A 17231-nucleotide genomic window follows, 5' to 3' on the forward strand; every position below is an offset into this window, starting at 1 on the left:
ACATACCACTGGCTGGTCACCCATTTCTATTGGCCCAAGATGCGCCAAAACATGGCAACCCACTGCCAGTCCTGCCAAACCTGCCAGGCCAGTGGGAAAAGTGGAGGAAAGCGCAAAGCCCCTCTCCAGCCCTTCCCGGTGGTCAGTACCCCCTTTGAGCGGGTGGGAATCGATATTGTGGGACCTCTGGACCCCCAGACCGCCATGGGCCACAGATTCATCCTAGTCCTGGTGGACCATGCCACCCTGTACCCCGAGGCCACCTCCCTCCGAACAGTGACAGCCCCCGTGGTGGGGCAGGCCCTGATGGGAATATTCTCCCGGGTGGGATTCTCCCGGGAGGTGGTGAGCGACAGGGGGACCATCTTCATTTCAAAATACATGAAGTCCCTGTGGCAGGAGTGGGGGGTGACCTACAAATTCACCACCCCTTACCACCCCCAAGGCAATGGTCTGGTTGAGAGGTTCAACCGAAACTTTAAGGGAATGATCAGGGGCCTGGAGGAGCCCCTGAGGCGTAAGTGGGACGTCCTCCTACCCTGCCTCTTGTTCGCGTACCGGGAAGTCCCCCAGAAGTCCCTGGGGTTCAACCCTTTTGAACTAATATATGGTCACCCCGTATGAGTACCTCTAAGCCTAGTCAAGGAGGGCTGGGAGACAGAACCCCGAAACCCTCCCCAGGATGTATTCCGATACTTCCTGGCCCTAAGGAACCAGACTCGGAAGTTAAGAGAACTCACGGAGGCCAACCTCGAGGCTAGCCAGGAAGAAATGAAACGCTGGTATGACCAGAATGCCACTCTGGTAGAGTTTCAGCCTGGTCAGCAGGTGTGGGTGATGGCCCCGGTGAAACCTTGCGCCCTCCAGGACAAATGGACCGGTCCCTTCAAAGTAGTGGAGCGCAAGAGCCAGGTCACCTACCTGTGGAGGGAGTGATTCTCTCCCCCTCCCTGTTATGTTATGTTATGTTATACAGGTTTTTTGTATAGCGTGCGGCTACTCGAAAGAGTGTCCCGACGCTTTAAATTGCACACTAATCTCATAACACAACAGGGAAAATGAACAGAAACAGAAAAAAGAGGAAAACTAATAGGACCTGAAACTAAGAAGTGAAAAGCCAAGTTTTAAGCCCCTTCCTAAAGGCCAACAAGTTGGAAGTGCTGCGCAGGGACACAGGTAGTTTGTTCCAGAGCTGAGGCGCTAATAATTTAAAGGAGCGACCACCGATGCGAGCTCTCTTCACGCGGGGCACTACAGCAAGAAAAAAGGCTTCAGACCTAAGCGGCCTGGCAGGACGGTAAAAGGACAGCCTTTTCTGAAGATATTTTGCTCCGGAGGTGTGCAAGGCTTTGTGTGCCAGGGTGAGAGTTTTAAAAACTATCCGCTTCCGGACAGGAAGCCAGTGCAGAGCCTCCAAGAGGCCCGAGGCTCTGGCACGACGGGATAGTCCAAAGATAGCACGTGCTGCCGAATTCTGAACAACCTGTAATCGTTGAAGCAGGTATTCTGGCAGGCCGAGATAGAGGACGTTGGAATAGTCTATTCTCGAGCCTACAATCGCCTGCACCGTGATCTTCCTGTGTTCCTCCGATAACAAGGGAAGGAACTTGCGAAGCATCCGGAGTAAGCCAAAACAGGTGCCAGTGAGACCGATTATCTGCGAGCGAAGTGTGAGGCCATTGTCGATCTTAATCCCAAGGTTTTTAGCTACCTGGGACGAACTTGCTGGTGGAAACATGTTCTCAGGCCACCACTCTTGCCAATCCGGGTCCGAACTGCACCCAAAAAAGAGGACCTCGGATTTATCCGAGTTGCACTTGAGGCTGTTATGATGGAACCACCGAAACACAGCCTCAAGGCAACCCTGGATCCTACCTCCATCGAAGTCCGCACCCCTCTCACAGGTGAAGAGGAGTTGGGTGTCATCGGCGTAAGAAACGATCTGGGCCCCGAAGGACTCCGCCAGAGCCGCCAGAGGGGTCATGAAGATATTGAAAAGAGTTGGGCTCAGGACGGAGCCCTGAGGAACTCCGACACCCAATGGCGACATCTCGGCGGAGCAAGCAGAAGCCCAGACCGTTTGTCGCCGGCCTGCCAGGAAAGATCGAAACCACTGGAGCACCGTCCCTCGAAGACCGATCTCTGAGATTCCCTGACCCTGGAACAGCACGAAGACTGTCGCCAGCTATTGAGACAGTTCTCTGACCTGTTTTCCCTGGTCCCCAGTGTCACCAATTGGTGTATCCACGATGTAGACACTGGGGACAGCACCCCTGTGCGGCACAAAGCCTACCGTGTCCCAGACCGAGTCTGGTCCTGCATTAAAGAGGAGGTCTCCAAAATGCTTGCCCTGGGAGTGGTGGAGTCCTCTGACAGCCCGTGGGCCAGCTCCGTGGTCCTGGTCCCGAAAGCGGCCGCCCCCGGGTACCACGCCCGAACTAAGGTTCTGCGTGGATTACCGTGGACTCAATGCCGTCACGCGAACGGATGCACACCCCATTCCCCGGGCAGACAAACTCATTGACCATCTGGGGCCGGCACATTACCTCAGTACTTTCGACCTGACCTCCGGATACTGTCAAATTGCCCTCACGGGAGGAGCAAAAGAGAGATCCGCCTTCTCCACCCCTGATGGGCACTACCAATTCCGGGTGATGCCATTCGGAATGAAGAACACCCCGGCCACCTTCCAGAGACTGGTCAACCGGGTACTGGCGGGGCTGGAGGAATTCAGCGCCGCCTACCTGGATGATATTGCAGTGTTCAGCACCGATTGGGGAAAACACTTGCGACACCTCTGGGAGGTGTTGTCGGCCCTCAGCCGGGCCGGACTCACCATCAAGGCTAGTAAGTGCCGGATTGGGCAAGGGTCAGTGGTCTACCTCGGGCACCAGGTAGGGAGCGGCCACGTGGCACCCCTCCAACCCAAAATCGATGCCATCCTGGCTTGGGAACCCCACACGACCCAGACCGGAGTGAGGGCCTTCCTCGGCCTCACCTGCTACTACCGGAGATTCATCAAGGGGTATGACAGCATAGTGGGGCCCCTGACAGAATTGACCTCTAAGAGACAGCCTAAGAAGGTGCACTGGACCCCCACCTGTCAGAAGGCTTTTGACGCCTTGAAGACAGCCATGTGCACTGCCCCAGTACTCCAGGCCCCTGACTACTCCCGGGAGTTTGTTGTCCAGACCGACGCCTCCGAGCTTGGCATCGGGGCGGTTCTATCCCAGCTAAATGAAGAAGGCCAAGACCAGCCAGTCGCCTTCATCAGTAGGAGATTACTACCCAGGGAGCAAAGGTGGAGCACCATCGAGCGGGAGGCCTTTGCGGTGGTCTGGGCCCTGAAGAAACTAAGGCCCTACCTGTTCGGAACTCACTTCCGGGTCCAAACCGACCACCGGCCCCTCAGGTGGCTACTGCAGATGAGGGGAGAGTATCCCAAGCTGTTGCGGTGGGCCATTTCCCTCCAGGGGATGGACTTCACCGTCGAACACCGCCCGGGTACTGACCACGCCAATGTGGATGGTCTATCCAGGTTTTTCCGCTTCACTGAGGAGAACTCCCAAGGGGATGAGTAGTTCTCCCTGCTTTTCAGATGGGGGGACGTGTGTTAGACCTGTCCTCCTTGGCATGGGCCCTCTTACCTCCCGGGCCCGACTGTCCCTGGTGCGCAGCCGCCCACAGCGTAGCCCTGTCCTCTGTCCGGTATAAAGCAGGAATATCGACGGGATAATATCGACTAGCATAAATATCGAGGTAAGAATATCGAATTTAAAAAATATCGTTGAAGTAAATATCGTTGTTGTAAATATCGATTTTGTATAATGACAAAAATATCGTCAAAATAAAATATCGTTGTATAGAATATCATTTAGAGAAATATCGTTGAATATAATATCGACAAAATAATTGAATGTGTTATATAAGTGTAGAATTTTTTTTATGTTTAAATATTATTAATTAAATGTCTATTTTTAGTATTATAGGGATCAAAATGTAAAAAAAAATTAAATGTTTGTAAATATTTTAGGAGCGGGTTATTGGTATTATAGGGGATAAGGGTGGGTAGTAATTAAAAAAAGTAGTGTAAATAATATGTATAGAATGGTAAAAAATTAGAAAATCTTAATTTATTTTTTATTTTGAATGGAGAAATTTGAAATTTAATTTAAATAACAGAATTATTTATTTAATGGGTTTTTAAAAAGATTTAGTAGTGGGTTGTTGGTGATATAGGAGATAAGGGTGGGTAGTATATTAAAATATGTTTCATAAAATTTAAATTTAATTAAAAAAAATTATAAATTGAAATACGAAAAAATATTATATTTAATTGAAATTGAATGTATTATATAATAATTTTGTAATTAAGTGTGGGTTTTATTTATATAGTGTTTAATAAAAAACTTAAATTGCTATAAAAAAACGAAATTTGAAATTTCAATATTTAAATTTGAAATTTGAAATTAGAAAATTGATTTTTAAATTATATTAAAATAAGTCAAGTGTGTAATATTTTATGTTTGTGTATTTGTTATAATATATGCTAAGAATGATTCGAAAAACACAAAAACAAAGTTTGGGTTAAAAATTATAAAATTGTGAAAATTATGTAAAAATGTAAAAAAAATTCGAGATTTGAAATTTCAATATTTAAATTTGAAATTTGAAATTTGAAATTAGAAAATTAATTTTTAAATTATATTAAAATAAGTCAAGTGTGTAATATTTTATGTTTGTGTATTTCTTATAATATATGCTAAGAATGATTCGAAAAACAAAAAAACAAAGTTTGGGTTAAAAATTATAAAATTGTGAAAATTTAGTAAAAATTTATAAAAAAATCGAAATTTGAAATTTAAATTTTGGTAAAAAAATTTGTTATTGTTATGTTCAAAAAAACATATTTTGTGATTGTAATTTAATAGTCTATTTTGTAGTATAATAGATAAGAGTTGTTATTAATATATATAAAGTGATGTTTATGTGTTATAATATCACAAATATTATGGTTTACTGTCAAGCAGTTTCCCTGACTTATGTAGGATTGGAGTTAGAATAGTTATTTATTATGGTTTCCTGTCCAGCACTTTATCTGACTTATGTATGATTGGAGTTAAAATAGTTATTTATTGTTGCTTACTGTTAAGTATTTTCTATGAGTTATGTTTTATATTTTTTATTTATAAAATTTGTTTTTAAATATTATTATTTTTTATTTTTTTTTAGAATTATTATTATACATAACGTTGTAATATTATTTTTATAAATAAACAAATATGAATATTTTCAACATTTTTACATACATATCACGTGTCAACATTTATTAAGTACAATAGTAATATATTTTGTACACATTTTTTTTATTCATACTTTCATTTGTTGATGCAAACATTTACATAATTTTAATACACCTTTTTCAATTATTTGTTTACATTTTACATTGCAATTTTAGTCATATATACATTGTTATATTACATTAATTAGTATATTAAATTTTAAATTTTCTTTTTTTAAATTTAATATGTTAATTAATTGACATGTAATTGTATTTTTCTAAAGTATGTACATAAAATAGTGCTCAGTTTTATACATATAAAAAAAATTTAACAATCAAAACCATATTTTTAATATACAATAATTAATGAATATATAAATATATTAAATATATTATTGTATATTTTACATTAATCATATGTTTATTTACAAACAATAAGTAAATTATTACAAAACATGGAAAGTAAATTGCTATTCATCTCTATTGTTTATTTTTAATAATGGGGATTTAGTCCTATTTTTATTTTTATTGTGCTGCCATTTTGTTTTTTGAACTTCACTTTTTAGTCTATCTACATCGTTGTTTGGGTCATTTCAGAAAACGGATCCTCGCGGTTGGGAGCTGCTTCGTGTTGGTGAATGTAAGTTTATTTTACATTAATTTTAACTACATTTTAAGACATTATAGAGCTAGTTGTAGTGTGTACGTGTTGCTATGTGTTGTACTTTACAGTTTATGTGAAAAATACGTGTTATTTAAGGTCGTTATTGATAACGTACTTTCTTAGATATTTCTTATGAAATTAAGGTTTATGTATTGTGTAAATGACCTAGTTCAGGTGTTTTCCTATGTTTTATATGTTATGTTTAGGCTTTCTGGCTTTCGTATTTATTGTGGGTGGGTTTTGTTTGTATTTATTTACAGGTGTTCGTTTTGGTGAGCAGATGGATTTTATCTCGTATTTTTTGTAAAATACAGGTAAATGTTTCAAAACATTTCTTGATTTTTCGGGATTTTGGAGCGTTTTTATCGTGATTATTTTTGGGGTTTTTTATGGTTCCGTTCTCCAGAGTATTGCTACGTGGGACCCTTTAAAACAGTTGTATATTTTGCATTTTGTGGGGATTTTTTTAAAACATGTGGATTGATTTTGGTTCTATTCGTCTTGAAACCATCTTCTTGGAACACATTCTACAGCTGCAGAACAGTTAAGTTATTATTATATTTTTGTTTGGGGTGGATTGTGCTATATTGTGCAATTTTTTTCAATGTCGTTTTATTATGTCTTGTAATAATAGATTACATTTATTTTTACATGACATAATTTAACTACATTAAAAAAAGTTTGTTTTATTTATTGTTTGAAATGTTTTTATGTGTTGCTTGTTAAAGGATAGATTTGGCTATTAGTTCTAAGTATTCAAGACCTTCGATACTTGGGTACATTCTTGTTTTTTGCTGTAGGTATTCGTACATATTTGATGTTTGTTTACTTAGTTTAGGGCCGATTTTAGATAGAGATTGCTCTATTCTTAGTTCTTGGTAGCTTTGCTCTTTTTTGATGCTTTGGATTAGTTTATGAAGTGTGGGTTGTGTTCTTCCTATTGTGGCTTGGAAGGCATTGTGCCATCCTTCGACCGCGTTGTTAGTTTTGGCTTTCTGTGCCATAGTACTAGCATACACATTCCACCCTGCAATTTGGAATTTAGGTTGTCTGCGGTGCCCAGAACGATGTAATCTTCCCACCCAGGTATCTTCAAAATAGTCTAAAAAGGGAGTTAATTTTTTCTCATTGGTGCGATAGAAAGGGCTGTCAAGTAGTAAATTGTAATAGTTAGCAACTTCTGTTGTTGGTACAAATGCCAATGCAATTAACTTTTTAATCTGATAAGCAAAGTTACTGTTTGTTGAATATTCAATGCTTAAAGTAGATTTTTGTAAGTGCCTCCGTATACTTTGGTTGTAGTGATAATAACACCCTTGTATAGATGTGTGAGGATATATTTTAAGTATAGCTTGAATCATGGCTATTTCAAAGTCTATTATTATTCTTCGTGGATAGTAATTATCAGTAAAATCTTTGATAGTTGTTAAAATTTCTACGTAGGTAGCATTTGTTTTATTCGGCAGCAGTGTATAAATTAAAGGGATATTTGTTTCTTGGTATTCACCATGGATGGTGTAAAGTTGATAGAAAGGTTTGGGACATACTTTAAAAGTTCCGTCCATCATCCAGGTTTCACACGATTTTAGTTTTTGCAAATTGCTATTTGTTGCAAAAAGTAAAATTCTTTTATTATGACTGTGGTTATCATACATTAAGAATTTATCTTCATTGTGTGTAATAGTATATTCAGGATATATTTTAATGTCTTGAAAAGTTTCAGGTGCTGGTGGAGTTGGATCAGAATCTCGTTTTGTTTTAGCAATTAATCTTTTCAAGTTGGGTATTGAAGGTAACTGTCCTGTGACATGTTCTGGCACCTTGCTTAAAACATTTTTCAAAATAGTGGTGCTTGTTTCTTGTGAGCCTGTACTAGCTTCTCTCAATGTCTCTAGTGCTTCTCTTACTTCGACTTCTGTTACATTCGGTGGGTGGTTATGCTCATGTACATTTACAACATTGTTATCAACAGTCTTTGCTCTACCATAGCATGCAGTTGAGTAATATTTACTACATTTCCAGTAAGTTTTATTCCCTTTTATTCTTTCTTGGGTGTAGGTGTAACCCATGTAGCTCAGCATTATTTTCCCTTTTTGAGAAGTAATAAAAGTAGCTCCTGTTGCCATGTCTAAGGTAGATCTGTGAAGACATATATATGTTTTTTTAGTAAAAGTGAAAAACATTTCTTGAGATGTGTACGTTAAAAGGAAAAAGTGCAAAAACGTACTTACAATGTTGTTTTCCTGCTAATTTTATGTTTTCTGTTCTTATATGTAGATTTTCACTCTTTAATGTTCTGTAGTTGTGGTAAAGAATAATACAAAAAAATGATTTCGTTTTATAGTTGTTTATTGTTTCTTTCTGATTATTAATAGACACAGTGGGTATACTTACTTAATGTAGTAGAAGATGTTGTTAGTTTAGTTGTAGATTGGTAGATGAAGTTTGTATATTCTGTAAAAGAAAGTTAATTTGTGTTATTTATTGTATTAGGATATATTAGTAGGTAATAACATATCAAGTCTTTTGCAACTTTACTTTGCAACTTTTTAAAATTATTTAAAAGCTTTCTAAGTAGACATGGATAAGGCAGTTCATAATTTCATTTAATTATTATCTTGTGGTGGTTGTTGATAGGATGTTGTCGTTATATTTAAACAAATATAAAGACCATGTTTTTAGTTTAGGGAGTTTAGCTACTTTTCGACAGGTTTGTATGATAAATGAAATGGGACTTGACTTACTTGAGTTGTAGTATGCTGTGTTGTAGTCGTTGTAGTAGGTGTGTATTCTCTTCTTTTCAGCAAGGTAACCGTTTCCCTCCAAGTTTGGCCAAAAAATGGTAATTTAAGTTAAGTTTGTAATTGTATTTCTAGTAGTGAGTTAATTAATGGTTATATTTGATTGGTTCAATTAAATATAATTTAAATTCATTGGCTGACAACATTAGTTTGAATTTGAAAGCCGTTATTTTGTAAAGAGTTAGTATCATCAATAATTGTTTTCGATTTTTATTACCAAATGTATTATATGTGTTTTATTTGAATGGTAAATATTTATTACAATGTTAAAATTAGTGAAATGTGATTTAAAGTAATCCGATAAGAGTGTATGATAGTGTTTTGTAATGTTTATATTGGTATACAACCTTTACAACGCAACTTTTACAACGTACTACCATTACAACCAAACTTTTACAATGCAAAAACTATTACAATGCATGTATTTACAAGGCATGTTTTTACAACGTAGGTACCTTTATAACGCATATCATTACAACGTAAGTATTGGTAAGTATATAATTATATTTAAAATGTAATATGTTTGGGGTTTTTTAAGGGATATTTTTAGGGTTCAGGGTCAGTTTTGGCTTTTAGGGTAAAGGGGTATTTTTAGGGTTGAGGGTCAGTTTTGTGTTTTTGGGAAAAGGGGTATTTTTAGGGTTCAGGGTCCGTTTTCAGTTTTTGGGTAAAGGGGTATTTTTAGGGTTCAGGGTCAGTTTTCAGTTTTTGGGTAAAGGGGTATTTTTAGGGTTCAGGGTGAGTTTTACGTTTTTGGGTAAAGGGGTATTTTTAGGGTTCAGGATCAGTTTTCAGTTTTTGGGTAAAGGGGTATTTTTAGAGTTCAGGGTCAGTTTTCAGTTTTTGGGTAAAGGGGTATTTTTAGGGTTCAGGGTCAGTTTTCAGTTTTTGGGTAAAGGGGTATTTTTAGGGTTCAGGGTCAGTTTTCAGTTTTTGGGTAAAGGGGTATTTTTAGGGTTCAGGGTGAGTTTTACGTTTTTGGGTAAAGGGGTATTTTTAGGGTTCAGGATCAGTTTTCAGTTTTTGGGTAAAGGGGTATTTTTAGGGTTCAGGGTCAGTTTTCAGTTTTTGGGTAAAGGGGAATTTTTAGAGTTCAGGGTCAGTTTTCAGTTTTTGGGTAAAGGGGTATTGTTAGGGTTCAGGGTCAGTTTTCAGTTTTTGGGTAAAGGGGTATTTTTAGGGTTCAGGGTCAGTTTTCAGTTTTTGGGTAAAGGGGTATTTTTAGGGTTCAGGGTCAGTTTTCAGTTTTTGGGTAGAGGGGTATTTTTAGGGTTCAGGGTCAGTTTTGTGTTTTTGGGAAAAAGGGGTATTTTTAGGGTTCAGGGTCCGTTTTCAGTTTTTGGGTAAAGGGGAATTTTTAGGGTTCAGGGTCAGTTTTCCGTTTTTGGGTAAAGGGGTATTTTTAGGGTTCAGGGTCAGTTTTTACTTTTTGGGTAAAGGGGTGTTTTAAGGGGTCAGGGTCAGTTTTTAGTTTTTGGGTAAAGGGGTATTTTTATTGTTCAGGCTCAGTTTTGTGTTTTTGGGGTACAGGGGTACAGGGTAAAAAAATAATTAATATATTAATTAAATAAATTAAATTAAATTAAATTAAATTTAATTTAATTAAAATCTATTCATTTTAATTAATTTATATTAAAAAAATTATTATATATTTACTAATACTTACGTTGTAATGGTATGCGTTGTAAAGGTACCTGTGTTGTAAAAATATGCGTTGTAAATACATGCGTTGTAATGGTTTTTGCGTTGTAAAAATTTCGTTTTAAAGGTATGCGTTGTAAAAGTATGTGTTGTAACGTCATACATACTTTATATTACTAATGTATTTTTTCTTATTATATATAAATAAATAATACATATTGTATATAAATATATGTTAGAAAAGCTTTTTTTGAATTTAAATAATTATGAAAAAGTGAATAACAGAAAGGTAGTGTGTATATAAGGTTATAAAGAAAATGACGATTTTTTTAATATTAATATAAGTAGAAAGGTAGTCGATATTAGTGTTGTCGATATTAGTGTAGAAGGTAATGTTATTTTAAATATTGTCGATAATGTAGTAGTCGATATTTATGTAGTCGATATAATTGTTAACGATATTAGAGTAGTCGATAAAAAAATATCGATATTTGTGTAAATCCTTGTTTAAGTATATGGTTACGATATTTTTGTAGACGATGTATTTGTGGCGATATTTTTGTAGGTCGATGTTTTAGTAATCGATATTTCATCATGGAACCCTCTGTCCTACCTACATCCCCCCCTGATCCCAGAAGTAGCGTAGCCACCCCGACATAGAACCCCCAATTCCCCCCAGTAGCAGGAAGCCTAGTGCCCTGGCCCAACGATAGAAACCGGGGTCAACCAGCGCCTCCCCCACAGGGTCCCAACTCCAGAGAAACCTGAACCCCCCATTGCCCACTGCCCAGCTGTGGGTCACGATCCTTTTCCCAGGGGAAGGGGGCGGAGGAGTTTCGTTCGCACCTCCTGCCCGAAATGGCTCCGCTCCCTGCCGGGCGGCGGAAAAGCCCACCTCCGGACTTCAAAGGAGACGAGTGCCAGATGGCCGGAGGCACTGACAATCAGCCCCAGACCCGAGGAGCCATCTGGGAGGGCTGGAACTTGAAAGGGAAGAGGAGAGATATAATGGGTACCACCTGAGGAGAATAGTTAGTTGTATCCTGGAACCAGAGGGACCTGCTGACGTGTTCGTGGCCCGTCCGACGAGAAGAAGAACGCCGCGTCACCACCACAGACCCCCAGAGCCCTGCTGAGGGGATCGTGGCTCCCCTGACCCGGTGAGGACGCTTCGTTGCCCCCGACTCGAGCCCTGCTGACTTCGTCGCGGCTCAAGCCAGCACTGCCTCTACAGCGGTACATCACGTACCTGGAAGCGCTTGAGGACCTGTGCGCTCCAGCATACGCACCGCATCTGCTGCGGTACGTCCCGTACTGGGAAGCGCTTGGGAACCTGTGCGCTCCAGAGTACGCACCGTTCCTACAGCAGTACGCCCCGTACCTGGGGGCGCTTGAGGGCCGTGCGCTCCAGAGTCCGCACCTCGACGACATCAGCCCATCCCATACCTAGAAGTGCATGAGAGCCTGTGCGCTCCAGGGCACGCATCGCAACTACCTCAGCCCATCCCGTACCTGGAGGCGTTTGAGAGCCAGTACGCTCCAGGGTACGCACCGCATCAACTGTTGTACGCCACGTCCCAGGGAGCACTAGGAGACAGTGGCGCTTCAGGGTGTGCCCCATCACAGAGACCAGACCCCGGAGCCCTTGGCGCTCCAGAGTACGAGCGGCACTGGTCTGTCACCGCCAGGAGAGGTGACCCGACCTACCGCGCTCAGAAGTACGAGTCGTACCCGGAGCCCAGGGTGCGGACAATGTCGAGTGGACAAATCGTGGTGGCGGGTACGAGCTGCACACAAACCCGCCACTCTAGACCCCATCGGTATCACGCGACTCGAGAATTGTGAGTCGTATGCCTGATACCTCTACATTGCAGCCCTAGTATCCTGCGGCTCGAGGATTGAGAGCCGTGCGCCGGATATGTGGCCTCCAATCACCCGTGCCAGGAGCGCTGAATCCCACAGCCCTCCCGAGCAGACCGGACTTGAGACTAACCCGGAGAGACTGTGAGTACCTCGAGAATTCCCCCGAAGTCTCCCACCTATTCCCTCCATGAGGCCTGACCATTCAAGAAGGAAAGCTGGCCCCTAGCCCAAGTGTACATAATTCCAGATCTGATGAGAAGCCATATATAAAGATCTTGTTTTGCCTATAACCCATTGGTGTGGTGTCCCTTTGTAGTGTGCTGGTGTCTCTGTGTAAATGACCATAAATGCGTAACCCTCCCCTCTGGAAGGTCTGACTCTAGTCCTCGGTAACGTTCCTGGAGGAGAGGGGTCCCGGGGTGGTCTGGAGTACTTTCCCCTGTCCCCCAGAGACCCCCCCCCCTCTAATACACCACTTGTTGGTTATCTGCCCTTCCGGGGACACAACAGAACATCGCATCCACAGTTTGTATAGCTATTTTACACATTTTTGGTCTACTCCCCCCTACACGGTTCCAGTGTGGTCGTCACCATCTTTCTGCCCCGTTCGTCTACATTGGGCAGTAGGTGCTGGACACAGAAGGCTTCTATACTCATTCCATTTACCCCACACCTTCCCCACTTTTGGGGACAGCCCCAATTCTGATAGCTTGTCTTTTTGGCCCGCATGCACCAGTCCATGTCTTTTTTCCATTTGCCAAGTGTTGGTGGTGTTTCTGCTCCCCAGCCGCGTGCTATGTTTCTTTTGATGAGTACTAGGGCTGTGGTCACTCCCTTTCTATACACATTCACCAGATCCGTCCCCTCCCATACAATAGGCAGGCCGAGCTTGGCCGACAATGGGACTACCACCCCACATAATGTACTTCGACACTGCATTATCTTAGTCCAATAGTGCTGAACTCTGGGATATGTCCATATTATGTGAACATTGTTTCCCTCTTGTCCGCAGCCCCTCTGGCAAAGTGAGTCACTAATACGTTACCTGAAATGTAAGTTCTAGGAAGTTCTTTAAGCTGTATGAGATGAGAACAAAATCTGATGGCCACTTCTCTGGGGGAGGATAGTCCGTTAGGCCAATCGTCCTCTTGCATGTCTATGATGTCTCTTTCCCACTTTTGCCGCAGTTTTTTTAGCAAGTGAGGGGCATTACTTACAAGCTTTTTGTATGTTAGCGAGATTGCCTTTTGGGTTATGTGTTTCTCAAGCAATCTGTTTTCTAAGGGTGAGGATTCTGGGATTCTGGTACCTCTTCCTGTCTGGGAATTATAGTATGTAGGGCGTGCCGAAGCTGCAGGTATCTGAATGTCTCTGTGGGGGCCAAATGGTCCACTCTCTGTAGGTCAGTGAAGGACTTTATTCCTGTCGATGAGTAGACATCTACAAGTAAAAAACTTCCTAGGCAATCAATCAGTGGAAACAGGTAAACAAGGAGAAAATCAGAAGGCAGAATATGTATGAAAACATTCATTTTAATGATATCATATTAAAAAATAACATGTAATTATACAATAAAATACATTGTTAAAAAACCCATTCTTTTTTTAAATAAGACAACTTGCAAAAAGTTTACACAAATAGTGGCATAAATCAATCGACGCGCGTTTCGGCGTACTCAACGCCTTCTTCAGGATTAGCCACACATACACATTTGATATCTCTTCTAACTGTTAATTACTTAGAGCAACTAATTGTAGGGATGATCTAGTTGCCGGGTCTATTCGAAAGTCCGTTCCTTAAAAATCTCAATGCAAATTGCAGTCGGACGATGTTTCCACCAACAAGACTTATGTGGCGAAAACCACAACAACTAGAGTCACCTGTTATGTCAAGGACTGCTCATTTACTTTAAAATAGAAGCCTGTTGCTTGTTTTCAGCTCTTCACTAATGTTAGGGATTTGCAAGAATGAGGGAATCATTCTTAAAATCTTCCTGGTACACTGCTTGCCGAGCTTGTATCTCGCCTGCATAGGGGAATGATCAGATACGCCCTAGGGTAGGTTCCTCACCTCCTCAAAGCTTGATAATTGTGATGGGAATCCAACCAGGAGGTGTATCCGCGAGAGACTCCCGTGTATGCCAGAATGAAAGGTAAACTCTCGAGCAATCGGATTCAGCACCCTCCATATACCTATCAGTCCAGTTGCCTCATGAACTTGTCCAGTTGTGTTTGTGGTTTGTGAGTCTTTGTCGAAGGCAGTCGGTTCAATGTGTCATTGAATGTCATGTTAAAGTCCCCGCCTAGGAGGATGTGACCCAGGGGAAAATGTAATACGTGCACTCTCAGATCTGAGAAGGTGGTGTTGTAGAGTGATGGTGAAATGTATAGCGATACTATGTTTACCGTTTCTCCCTCCCGTTTCTCTGAGATTACCACGTATCTATCCCTTTTATCCCCCATGTTGTTCGACTATTAGAGGAAATCACTTCTTAAGGAGTATACCTGTGCCCCTGGAACCCAAGATGAACCAAAATGGATGATTATTTTATACCCCCTACGGTCTACTGCTTTGCATGTTTTGTCCAGTAGGTGGGTTTCCTGCAAGAGGACTACATCTGGGGAATGCCGTTTTAGAAACAGAAGGACTATGCCTTTTTTAATTTTATCCCCCAAGCCGGTCACGTTCCACGTCACTAGCCAGAGTACAGGGTTGAGTATATTAGTCATGCGTTACGCTGATTACTTGTGGAGCTGGGGTCAGGCTCATCCCTGCTGACCGGGGGGGAGGGGGGTGGGGGTAAAGTGCCTTGTGGAGTGCATGTGACCGTTGCTTCTAGTTTGTGATACTTGTCGTTATTAGCAATTGTGTGACTGTACCTAGATCGAGTAATGTGAAGAACATACAAATTAAGATAACCAAACCTCCATCTAACCCATTGCCCAAAGAATAGCCCACCACCCGCTTCCCTGCCTGGCCAATTCACAACTCCCTGCCTCTCCCAACTCAGGAGAGCACCTGTCATCCCAACCAGGTTACTAGAAATTTAGAAGGGGTTGCCAAAGACCCGGAAGTCCCTGCCCCAAACCCTCGAACAAAGAATCATGTCATCCCATTGATCATGACTATCAATCAGAGTGTTGGTTATGGGCCCTCCATTACCTTTCATCATCACCCATTATGCATTGTCAACACAATGTCATCAACCTTCCTCCCAAGTCCCCCAAACCCAACCAACAAAGTGTTTTGACTCGATTTCATTTCTCAGGAAAGTTGGGTTTCTAATGTAAACAGTTCAGTTCAAACTTCCCTTTTCTCAGTTTCACCGACAGTTTTTTGTGGGGAGCCTCTCCTGCAGCAGTTCCACAGTCACTTCACCGGGTGGGGCAGATGTATCCTTTCTCTGCCTTCCTCGATGTGTCCCAGGAGGGGAACCCCCACTGTGCGCCACCCCTCAAGCCAAACCACATTTTACCTTCATCTTCTATGCAGAGGTTTTCCTGAAAGATCATGGAGTATTTCAGTCCCTTCTTTTGCAACACCGGCTTGACCACCTGAAAGTTGCGTCTTTGCTTTTGCACCTTCAGGGTGAAATCTGGGAATACGGTTATATTGACATTTTCTAATAGGACTGGTGGAGCTGTGCAGGCTGTTTGGAGTATCATGTTGCGGTCTCTGAAGTTAAAAAGACGAGTAAGGATAGGCCTGGGCAGAGGATGCCCTCCAGGTACTCTATATGCTCTCCCCACTGAAAAGAAGTTCAAGAGGTTCCTGGGCTTTAGGTGTTTGTGGATGAGGTCCTCCACAAATGAATCCATGACCGGCCCTTCTGCCCATTCTCGGACCCCCAAAATATGCCAGTTGTTTTGTCTTGATCTCCCTTCATAGTCTTCAATCCTCGCCTCAAGCTGTGCTGTATTTGTCTGAAGCTCTTTCACTTGGTCCTTAAGGGTCTTAGTATCTGGCTGCAGTTCAGTTGCTAGACCCTCCACCTCATGGACTCTCATGTTCATATTCTGGATATCCGCGCGGATGAGGGACACTTCTGTTGTAATATTGTCTATGTATCCTTTCAGGGCAGTGCAGACCCCCTGGATTGCCGCCATTATGTCCTTCAGGAAAACAGTGTCACCATCTGTGGACTGGGGGGTGTAACTGCTGCACCAGCTTTATTGTGTCTCAAGTCCTCCTGCCCTTTGAGTAGAGTAAATTTATTGAGTTTTTTCTGGTGGGTATTTTTCATCCCTCTTCCTCCAGTCATGGCTGCATGAAGTGCAGAATCCGTTAGTGGTGGGAGACAGGCTCCAGGGTACTCTCTGCGGCCAGCCACTGGATTTTCTTGGTACTAGTGCAGCCTGTCAGGATTCTCCCAGCGTACCTGAATCTCCCCAACGCCTGGTGGGTAGGTTGGGTGTTCTGCTGGAACTATTTTATCTTAATTCGGCTTGACTTAATGGGCTTGAGGCTTTATTGCAGCAGGATTCGCTGTTACTAAGGTTCCTGGTGGTGCAACTGGTCTTGCCAGCTCTCCAGGAGTACTGTTATATCTGTTGGTTTCAGGGACTCCTTCTATGCAGGCCACAGCAGACAGAAGGAGAGCCTGGTGCTGTTCCCCCCTCTCAGTGATGGGGGTGGACCAAACAGTGCTACACTCACCCCCTCCGTGTGGGCCAAGCACTACACTCCCAGCCAGCGTCCTCAGCGGTGCTCTGCTGTTATCTTCCTCCTGGTCTGCCCTGCCTGATGTCAGCCCCCAGGACGGGGGGATTCGCAGCACCAGGGAGACAGGAAGGTTCACGGCCAAATGCTGTGCCGCCTGCTGCCACCAGCTTGACCCTAGGGGGAGACGTGCTTTTTCTGCTGCCCAGGCCAGGGTCTCACAGGCACCATAACTCCGGAAGCACTGGGCCACCTTTTGGCCCGCTGTAACTTCTCCCTGCCTAGCACGATCTTTTGGGGATGGTGGACTTATTTACACACA

This window comes from Lissotriton helveticus, chromosome 8 (genome assembly GCF_964261635.1).
Source record: "Lissotriton helveticus chromosome 8, aLisHel1.1, whole genome shotgun sequence".
Lineage (NCBI taxonomy): Eukaryota > Metazoa > Chordata > Amphibia > Caudata > Salamandridae > Lissotriton > Lissotriton helveticus.